General features: G+C 36.2%; 1 pseudogene; it reads left to right on the top strand.

Annotated features, from left to right (window-relative positions):
• Positions 1-10,300, top strand: part of LOC101578421 — a 31,478-nt pseudogene that overhangs the window by 2,529 nt on the left and 18,649 nt on the right.

The raw sequence follows: 10,300 nt of genomic DNA, 5'->3' as shown, positions 1-10,300 counted from the left end.
TGTGCAGGTCGAGCAGCCGCCGCTCCTCCACCTCTCAGCACGTTCTGGAAAGTTCCCGATCTTGTGGGTTTGAAACAGACAGTTTTGTACCTACCTGAATCTCTTTTGCATAACACCTGACCTCTCCAAAGACTATACAGACATGCTGTGTTCAGCCCTGTATCATTAACTTCTTTTGTTTGTTAAATCTCACTGGTCTTCTTTGTCTTGCACATTTATGTTATTCCAACCTTCCTTGTGATGGGGGTGCAGAACTTCTGCCCCTGCCTCTCTGTGTCCCTTCATCCTGTGTCAGTGGAACAGCTATGAATGGAGGGCCAAGCTGCTCATCTGTCTAATGTCTTGCAATCAAAGCAGGAATAACAGAATGTTTAATTTAAAAGTAAACTTGTGTATTTGGGCGTATAGTATTCACCTAACAGGCATCATTTTGCAAAGACAGACTTAGAGGAGAAGGAAATTTCCTGTAATTGCCTTTAACTTGAATAAAATAGAATGCAATGAAACCTTATCCTAGGTCCCTTTAGTGTTTGCATCCTGTGAAATTTAATCACATCACTACTGGCTTGCTTATCTTTTATCTTTCTGCAGTCAAATCTAAAGGAAAATGGCAAGAAAGCTGTCATCTGTAGTTTAAATAAAACATCTGAGTATGGGAATGTATATTTTCATAGCCCCAAAGAAGGTTCAAAACCAGCTTCTTGGCTAGATTGAGAGCGTGGACACTAGGGTTCACTGAAGAAAGAACATAGAGAAGAGAGGATGAAGCCTCAGGTCCAAATGGAGCTCTTTTCATTGCATTCTTCATCCTAACTGTTAGACCTAGCATGCTTCTCACAGTGCAGATTGTAGAGCCAAGTATGTGGAGATCGTGATTCCGTAGGTCTAACTTTCATCCAAGAATTAGCATTATGAACATGGCTTCAGGTGACTTGGCAGGCAGCCCACAGGCTACAGAGTGAGAAACACAGCTGTAGGTGATGAGAGGTGAAAGCAGCTTCAGAGCAGCATGTTAACATGGAGAAAGATGTCTTTGGGATGACCAGTCAGGAACTGTCCTGGAAGAAGGATCAGACAGAGACACAGATAAAGATAGATGAGGTCAGTTAGCTAACACTGAAAAAAGTAGGTGGCGAATGTTGTAGCTCAAAAATCAGATGACAACGAGGCAAGTCCAAAAGTTAAAAAACGTGCTTTATTTTAGTTGGTACCCAGCAGCAACACCCGGCACAAAGTGCCTAAGTGCGTGCCAAGCATTGACAAGGATCAGTTTTTAAGTTTGAAAACCACAAAAACAGGGAAGGGGTGGAGAGGAATAGTCACAGGGATGAGGAATTGGGAGGAATAGTTCATTGAGATAAGGTTTGGGGAACAGAAAGCGTAAGACTTCAGCCACAGGGGTGAGGAATTGGGAGGGTTCGGCGCATACAGAACAGGAACTCGGCGAGGTTAGAAGGGCAACAAAATGGGGTCAATTTTGATAGGGTGTTGCTGCTGGGTACAACAGTTTCCAAATATCCTTTACTCAACTTGAAACATAAGAAGTACATCACTGGAAAAAAATTTGAGGTTCAAATAAGGTCTTCGCTTAAGAATAGTGTACCAATATTAAATCTTGGTTTGATATTTGTATACTTTTATTCTTATATTAAGGTAAGTAAAAAGCTACCAAGAAGCTACAGGAATAACATTGTGGTGGTTATTATTTTCTCATCAAAAACAATTATATTTATATATTTAATTGTATGTATTTCTCATTTTTCCATTTCACAAAATGTCAACAGCAAATTATAAGGATTTTGACAATTCAAGTGTAAGCTTCCTATCAAAGGCTTTTCTTCCTCAGAATCATCCTTTAACAAATGGTGAATTGGGAAAAATCATAGAAGAAAAAGCAAATCAACCATACTAATATTCTCAATGATAGTCAACCTTTTTGATTAAGTATTATGTTACAGGTACTATTTTAAGAGTTCTACATCTACAAATGTATTAAATTTCTATGCTTAACCCTGTGGTTACTGACATTATAAAACTACGGACATGGAAATGGGGAGAAGTTAAGTAATTTGCTCAAAACTGATGTGGAAATCAGAAGACAAATACATTTAAACCCAGGTTGTCTGGCTCCAGATCCACATCCTGCACTGTCACACTCCCATGCCCTCTACCTCTCACATACATTTGAAAGTCCATAATATAGAGTTGCATTACCCTAAATCCATAACTGAAGATCAAAGGGAGAAAAAGAGCATCTTCGTCTTTAGCTTGTATTATCTGAGTCTCCTACTGTGCACTAGACTGAAAATAATAATCGTCTACCTATGAGTGAAGAAAGATTATTTTATTTGTTCTTTGTCTCATTTACTTTTCTCTCATTGCTGGGACAAAATGCCAGACACAAAAATTAAGGAAGGAAAGGATTATTTAGCTCACAGTTAGTGGAGGTTTCAGTCCATGCGTGGCAGGCTCCAAAGCAGGGTGGCACACAGCAGAGGGCAGCAGTTCATGGTGGCAGAAAACAGGAAAGAGCCAGAGCCAAAAGGGAGAAGCAGCAGCTGTGCCAGCTAGCAGGCCTCTCTCCCTCCCTTCTGTTATATTCAGGTATCCACCCCAGGGCGGGTGTACTCACACCCATAATCCCAGCTTTGAATCATGAATAAATCACAAATTCTACAAGCCTGTCCCAATGGCTGCATGAGGCTTTGTGGGGACAACTAGACACAAACCATAACACTCGGAGACGCATAAATATGATAAAATCCTTCATCTGAAATATGAGGACAATGAAATTTTTACCATATTTCTTATTATGCTGGAAAGTCATAATAAGGTGCACTCTACATTTTAGCTTGATTTAATGGAAACTGCACCAAAATACTTTGCTTGATGCTGGGAAATATCAGCAGACAAAGGAGTCCTGCATTAGTGTTAGATGCAGAGTGCCAGTTAAAACTCTTTGTTGCATGCATCAGACTCTGATCATCATAAACAGAAATGAAATTTATTGGAAGAATAGTAGGAGCTCACAAAGCTGATGAGACACAAGCCAAATCACACTGGGAATATATGTTGGGACTCAGAAGTTTTGGGACAAATCTATATGAAGTCCTTCCCTGGTAACCATCTCCAGGCATGACTGCCACTGTGAGTGGTGGTAGTCCTTTGTTCCTTTATCTTTTGTCCACAATTCAAAGTCCCAGGTGGAAGCATCCAGTGTACTAGGCACTGAGAACTTTCTAGACGCTGTTTGGGTTATGGCTCCTCGACTTCCATAAGAGACCCCAGCATTAGGCAAGTAGTTTAGCTTCCTAGCAACTCAGACATACTCTATTCAAATTTTATGTCAATTCTTATTCACAAGTGGAATTCTACAGTGATTTCTAGGAGATTCAAAAAATACTTGCATAATTATAATATTATTTGGGACTTGCATGAAGATTTTGCCATGGAAACTCAAAAATTTAAAACCTCAAGAATATTTGGGTTCTCTGATTTAGTCATATGCACAACACCAAGAACTTACTGCATTTGTGATTGAATGAAATGGAATTAATGAATGAAAGTGAAGCTTATTCTTCACTGTTGCCATCAACAGCAGAACAAAATTTAGAGCATAGGTTCTGGGTGTCAACAGACCTGGATTAAGATTCTTCCAGCACCTCTTCTTAGCTATGTGATTTTTGACATACCACACCTTCTCCTTCTATTCTGTGAAGCAGGAAAACTGGAATTATCAACTCATATGTTTGTGGATATCGTTAATTAATATATTTTATGAAAAGCAATTCTCAATGCCTAAGCAATCAATGGTAGTGTTCTTTTTTTCCCTCTGCTTTCTTGTTTATTTTCTTTCTTTTAAGTTTTATTTTTTATGTTTGTATTAATTTTATTGAGAAACAAATAGCAATGAGACAGTTTCAAAACCAATTAGTAGGGCAGTTTCAATAATTAATACATTACATATTGTTGTCTTTATGGTGGTTATTCATAGTACAAGATGCAGACATGATATCCTGTCCAAACACTTTTAGTACAAATCTTTTTCTCATTGAACTAAGAGAAAGTAGCTCTATATCTATCCTATTTTGTATATACAGACACAAGATGGTCCTTCATTTGTATCCCCTTTTTTTGTTTAGTTTTGTCAGAGATGGGTATTCCATTGCCATTCAAATATTGTAAGTGCGTGAATTCAGCAAAATAATCCAATATAATCCAGTAGTCCATAATAATAGTGGGTTATCCATAGCACTGGCAATGTCAGAAGTTGTTGACTTGAGCCTTTTACAGCTCAGCATACTAATATGGCTTTGCTTTTTAACCCTGGCTTTTATAACTTTCTGCTGGATGGTTAAGATCAAGATAAAGCAAGACCTATATAACAAATATAACTTTTGTATCTGCCAAGGTCAGTCAAATCCCTTCAGGATTGACCCTGAAATCTGTAATGGTAGTGCTCTGGAACCTTCATGGTCATCGGCATCACCATCGTCTTCCATAGTCATCATGCAAAGATTGTTGGAGCACATATAATGAAAAAACTCCACACCTAACAAACAGATCCCTTCCACTGTTGCATAGCGCTGTGGTTGATACATTGTGTCAACTTGGGAAGTCTAGAAGCTTGACTAAGTAACTCAGCAGTTCCACACCCTTAGGTGTAAAGCACCTGCCCCTACTGCGCTAGCACATTGTTCATTGTGTCAACTTGAGAAGTTGAGGAGTTTAACTAAGTGCTTCACCAGGGGTCAGGGTTCTCACTTTGTAAACATCCTGAGCCTGCGCAAGCAAGAGGAGCTCACCGAGAAGAGTGGGTGGGTCACCTGGGAGACTTACTCCCCCTCCACTCCACCTCTTACTCTTATTGCTTTTGTTGTCTTCTTTAGTCTTGGACTGCTGCCCCTGTGCCATGACGCCCTGCATTGGTGCAAGCCGAGTATAGACTGAAACCTCCATAAATTGTGAGCTAAATAAATGTTTTCTTCCTTAACTTTGGATATCAGGGTTTTTTTTGTCTCAGTAAAGAGACAAAAGTGACTAAGCCACATGCATAGCTCTCATTATTAGCAAACACTGGTGTTTCAGGGGAAAACCACAGGTTTTCAATACTCATGAGCTCTAGCTATCTGAAGTACTCTGGATTCTTCAGCTCTGCTCACGTGTCTTCATCCTTGACAAAATATTGTTCTATCTATTTAGCATTTCACAGAATACTATTCAGTATTTGATGCTAACCAATAATCACATACATATGTTCTCTGCTGAGGTAAAAAAAAAATATGATCCTCTAGACAGGTATTTTATTTAATAATGATAGGATGTAAATGGTGTCATGTTGCTGAGATTAATGAAGAACAACATCTTACAAAATTAAAATCACAAATATTATGCTAAAATATATCAGCTTTTCCTAAAATATTTGTATTAAATGATATGATTTCTAAGCTAAGCGATTTTGTAAGAAGTTACAATCATTGTTAATGCTTGTAGATTCAATACTATTATTATCTTACCTCTTTGAGTAGCATACACCTAAGGTTTCAGCTAGTACAAAGCATGTGTTGCAGATTTTTAAATTTATTTTAAGAACTTTAATTTTTTGATAAAAGGGCATGGTCGTAAATTATTTGTGTGACATTAATGTTTTTCTTAGCTAATTAAAATGAGTATTTAATCTAATAGAAAACAATTCCAAAATGTTGTGACTTTATCCTAATTTGCAAAGTCAGAAATTGAAATTATATACATTCAGTGGTTTTAAAATAGGATGTATCTTTATAGTACTTTTGGCATATATTTGGTATTTTTTAAATTTCTTGATCATTATAAATCATCCACTAGATGGCACTACACAACTGCCAAAATTTTACTTAGAATGACCTAAACTGGTCAAGAAAATCCAGAATCCTAATGATCTATGGGGCAGTTGTCACAGATACATCTAATCTCTAAGTCTCTCAATTGCTTGTAGGGTGGAATGTAACTTACAATGAGATATCTATCTATACCACATACACCTTCTACAAGGCAAGTAGCTCAACTTTTTAAAAATTTGGTAAAATGTAATGAGTCTTATGATTAAATTATGCTATTCTAAATTACACTAAGCTTCTTCAGCATGATCAAGGCCTAGATTTTCTCAATGTGTATGAAGAAATGAAATTTACTAAGTAACAATAATAAAAGAATAATGGAAAAAAATTGTAGGAACAATATTCTTATATAACTTGATATAACTGATATTATTAAATAGTCCTGATGACCAGATAATGGGTGATGATAAATATAAAACACTTTTACTTAAGCTATTAGTCATTTAGATATGTCTCGCCCATAGACTTGAGCTTCAGTTTCATGAAATTAGAACTAGTGCAACATCTATACATGGCCAAAACTTCAAATAAAGATTCCACCTTCCAGGTAATGGCCAGAATATTTGCATGTGTCACCCTGCAGAAATACTCCATTTACTTGTTTAAGGACTATTGCATATTTGGCCACAAAATATATACTCAAAACATAAGTGGTTTGCAGTCTTTGCCCTGTTTGTTCTATAGTAAGAGGGTAACATTAATGATAATCATCTTTAGATCTTTTCATTTTGTCTCCAGTGATGTACATAAGGCCTCACTTTAACAACATTCAGATCTCGCTCATCAGCCTTGAATGTGTTGAGAGGTCATCCCATGTAGTGATTTAAGTCAAGGACACAAAACTAGCCCACCACTGCAAGTTGTATGACCTCAGCAGAGTAGATTAAATATCTCTGTGTGTCAATTCGTTTACCTATAAAGTAGTGAAAAAAAAAACAGTATTTACCTCAAAGAGGTGGTGTAAGCTGAATGAATGAATGAATACTCGTTTTTTGTTTTGTTTTAGTTTTGGTTTTGGTTTTGGTTTTTTAGCAGAACCAGGGATTGAACTCAGGTCCTTGAGCTTGCCAAGCAATTGCTTACTCTACTAAACCATCTCCCCAGCCCCTGAATGAATACTTATAAAGTAATTAAAATAGGGCCTGCCACAGAAGTAACTGATCTCTTTTTGAGTTGTGGAATTTTTTTCTACCAGTTAAGCTCCAATCTCACTTCTTTTTTTGACTTGACTTTCTGTTAGAAATAGAGAGGAGAGGTCTATCATTGTTCTTTCATTTCTGTCTTTTATCTTTTGTTTCTGGCTCTTTTGCTACAGAGTACAGAGAAAGGGATGGAGAGAGTTTGGAGAGTAAAGGCCAAAAGGCTAAAATTCAACCTGAAAGAATTCAAGGCATCGTAATGCAATGATACATGTATATCCATGTTTGCAATAGCACGATTTGCCATTGCTGGGTTATGGAAATGTGTGCTCATGTACCCATCAACAGGTGGAGCTCTCATGAAGATGTGGTGTAAGGGCAGTTGAGTAGAACCATAGAGAAAGATGTAAGTTACTTGGAGAAAAGTGGATGGATCTTGAAATGATAACACTAAATGAAATAAATCAGAAACAGAAGATTAAATATTGCAATGTCTTTTACATGAGAAACCCAAACTATGAATAAATTAAACAGTAAAGTAAAGGAGAGAAAGAAGGAAACAAGGAGGTAGACGTTTTGCATATAGGAAAAGGGAGCAGAAAAGGAATGGAAAAGAAAAGGGTTATTTTTTTAATTTTTTATTCATTTTAATGAGAAAAAAGATAAAATAGTGATAAAACAGTTGAAAGCAGGTTAGTAGGATGGTTATAATAATTAATACATTGCATATTGTTGTCTTAAGAGTAGTTATTCAGAGGACAAGATGTGGACATAATACCTTATCTAAGCAATATTAATACAGACATTTCTTCTCATTGGACTAAGAGAAAGTAGCTGTATATCTTCCTGTTATACATATATGTACATTATTTCACTACAAAACAGTCCTTTATTTATATCCCCCTTTTTTGTTTTGTTTTGTAAGAGATGAGTGCTCAATTGCTGTTAGAAAGGCTGTATTTGGAGAAGTCTTTAAAGGACCTTTTCATACTTGCCAGTCCAAATATTGTAGATACTTGAATTGAGCAAAATAATCCAATACAGTCTAATAGTGAAATAAATCAGACCCATATGTGTAAATATTGTAGTCTCACTAGTGTAAGAACTCTATCCCTCTACTGGGAATTTTCCCAGAGGAACTGAAAGCGTCATATCATACTGATATATGTGTACCTATGTTTATAGCAGCACAATTAGTGATAGCCAAATCCTGGAAACAACAAAAATGACCGTCACATGAGGAATGGTTGAAAAGATGTGGTATTTTTATACAATGGATTATTACTTAGCTATAAAGAACGATAAACTTCAAGCATTTATATTTAAGTAGATGCCACTTGAAGATATACTCATAAGTGAAATAAACCAGACCCACATGTGTAAATATTGTATAATCTCCCTAGTATAAGAACTCATTAGAGGAAATACAAATAGAAAGGTATAACACAATTAAAAGGAAAACAAGAACTTGAGGATGGGACAAGGAAAGGGTAACAAGAAAAGCTGGGAAACATGACAGGGGCAAAACCATACATTTATACACACAAGATGGGTAAGGCAATGATCCTGAGAAATATCAGCACGTTTTTGAAACTAGCAGTTCATTAGTAGGATTCTCACCCTGACTATATATGCTGATATCTGTGAACCAAGCAACAGCACTAAAGAAGCAATGTGTGTAATAGAAAGGTCACATGTGGAATGCCTGTCACTCTGGTCTTCTAAATATGTACTTCCTGTCATGACATACCAATTATTACCATACTGTCCCTCAAGTAAACATTTGTTTGTTTCTTCTTTAAAGGGTAATAAATGAAAAAAAAAAAGACACAAGGAAAAAAATGTCACAGGACTGTCCTGCTACAATGCTGTATATGGTTAGATTTCTAAATTTCTGTGTAGAAATATGTAACTGTTTATCCATATTTTTAAAATATTTTCATGTTTTAAATTTTTATCTCCGTATTATGTAGGGACTTAAAGTTTAACATATCAATACTTGATGGAAAATACCTGTTCCATTTTATGCCTAAGATGTTTGATATTCAGACAGATAGTGAGATTAAATCCAATTGCATATGTTGTAGAGTAATAATAAGCTTCTCTTCTGGAGGGCGAACAATCTAAGTTTGCAAACCAAAAATTAGAGAAATAGAAGGGCTGCAAGGACAGCCAACACTTTAACCATAGCCTTTCAAGTTCAGTAAAGACTCAGGACATAGGAGAACATATGCTGTAACATCATGTAACTCAGTTGTGTCCCAAATTTTTTGATCAAGGAGATTATGGGGCCACAGAGCAACATGATCAATGTCATAGAGTGTGCCTAAGGAGAGTCACATGGAGAGAAAACATTCTCTCAGGCTTTCACAGAGAGAAAATTGGTCAAGCAATGGCTGTGATTCATCCACATGGCTGACACTGACAAAGGATCTGCAACCTGTGGTACAGTATTAAAGGATAAATCCTGAGGGTAATTTACTGACCTTATCAGATACAAAAGTTACATTTCTTGTTATATAGGTCTTACCTTATCTTGATTTGAAAAAAAATGTAAAAAAAAAAACTCAAAAGAAGAAATAAAAAATGAAAGGTATAACACAGTCAAGTGGAAAGAGACAACTTAAGGATTAAACAATGCAGAGAAAGAAAGGAAAGAAATTAGGAAAATACGATAGGGGCAAAACATACATTTATATAAACAAGATGGTGAAGGCAATGGTTCTAAGAATTTCCATGAGGTTTTTGAAAATAGCAGTTAAGGGGAAGAAAAGGGATTTTTTTCCCATAATTTTATTGAGAAACAAATAGCATTGAGACAGTTTCAAACCAAAATGGTAGGACAGTTTCAATAATTAACACATTGCATACATTCTTCCTAGTGGTTAATTGCTGTACAACATGCAGACATGATATCCTCTTTACAAACACATTAGAACAAATCCATCTATTCATAAGAGAATGCAACTATATATCTGTCCTAATCATTTTGAATACACAGACACAAAATGGACATTCATCTGTATCCCCTTTTTTTTTGTTAAATTCCGTTATTTGAATATTATAGGTGTGTTAATTCAGCAACATATTCTAAAAGATTCCAGTAGTACATAATAGTATTGGGTCTTCCGCTTCACTGGCAATGTCAGAAACTGTTGACCTGAGTCCCCTACAGTTCAACATAACATCATAGCTTTACTTCTTATACTTCGTTTTTATACTTTTCTGCTGGATGGTTAAGACCAAAGAAAAGCAGGACCTATGCAACAAGAGTTGTAGCTTTTG

This window comes from Octodon degus, unplaced genomic scaffold, assembly GCF_000260255.1.
Source record: "Octodon degus isolate 3935 unplaced genomic scaffold, OctDeg1.0 scaffold00003, whole genome shotgun sequence".
Classification (NCBI taxonomy): domain Eukaryota; kingdom Metazoa; phylum Chordata; class Mammalia; order Rodentia; family Octodontidae; genus Octodon; species Octodon degus.
Note: the sequence above shows the minus strand (reverse complement) of the source record. Positions and strands in the feature narration are given on the sequence as shown.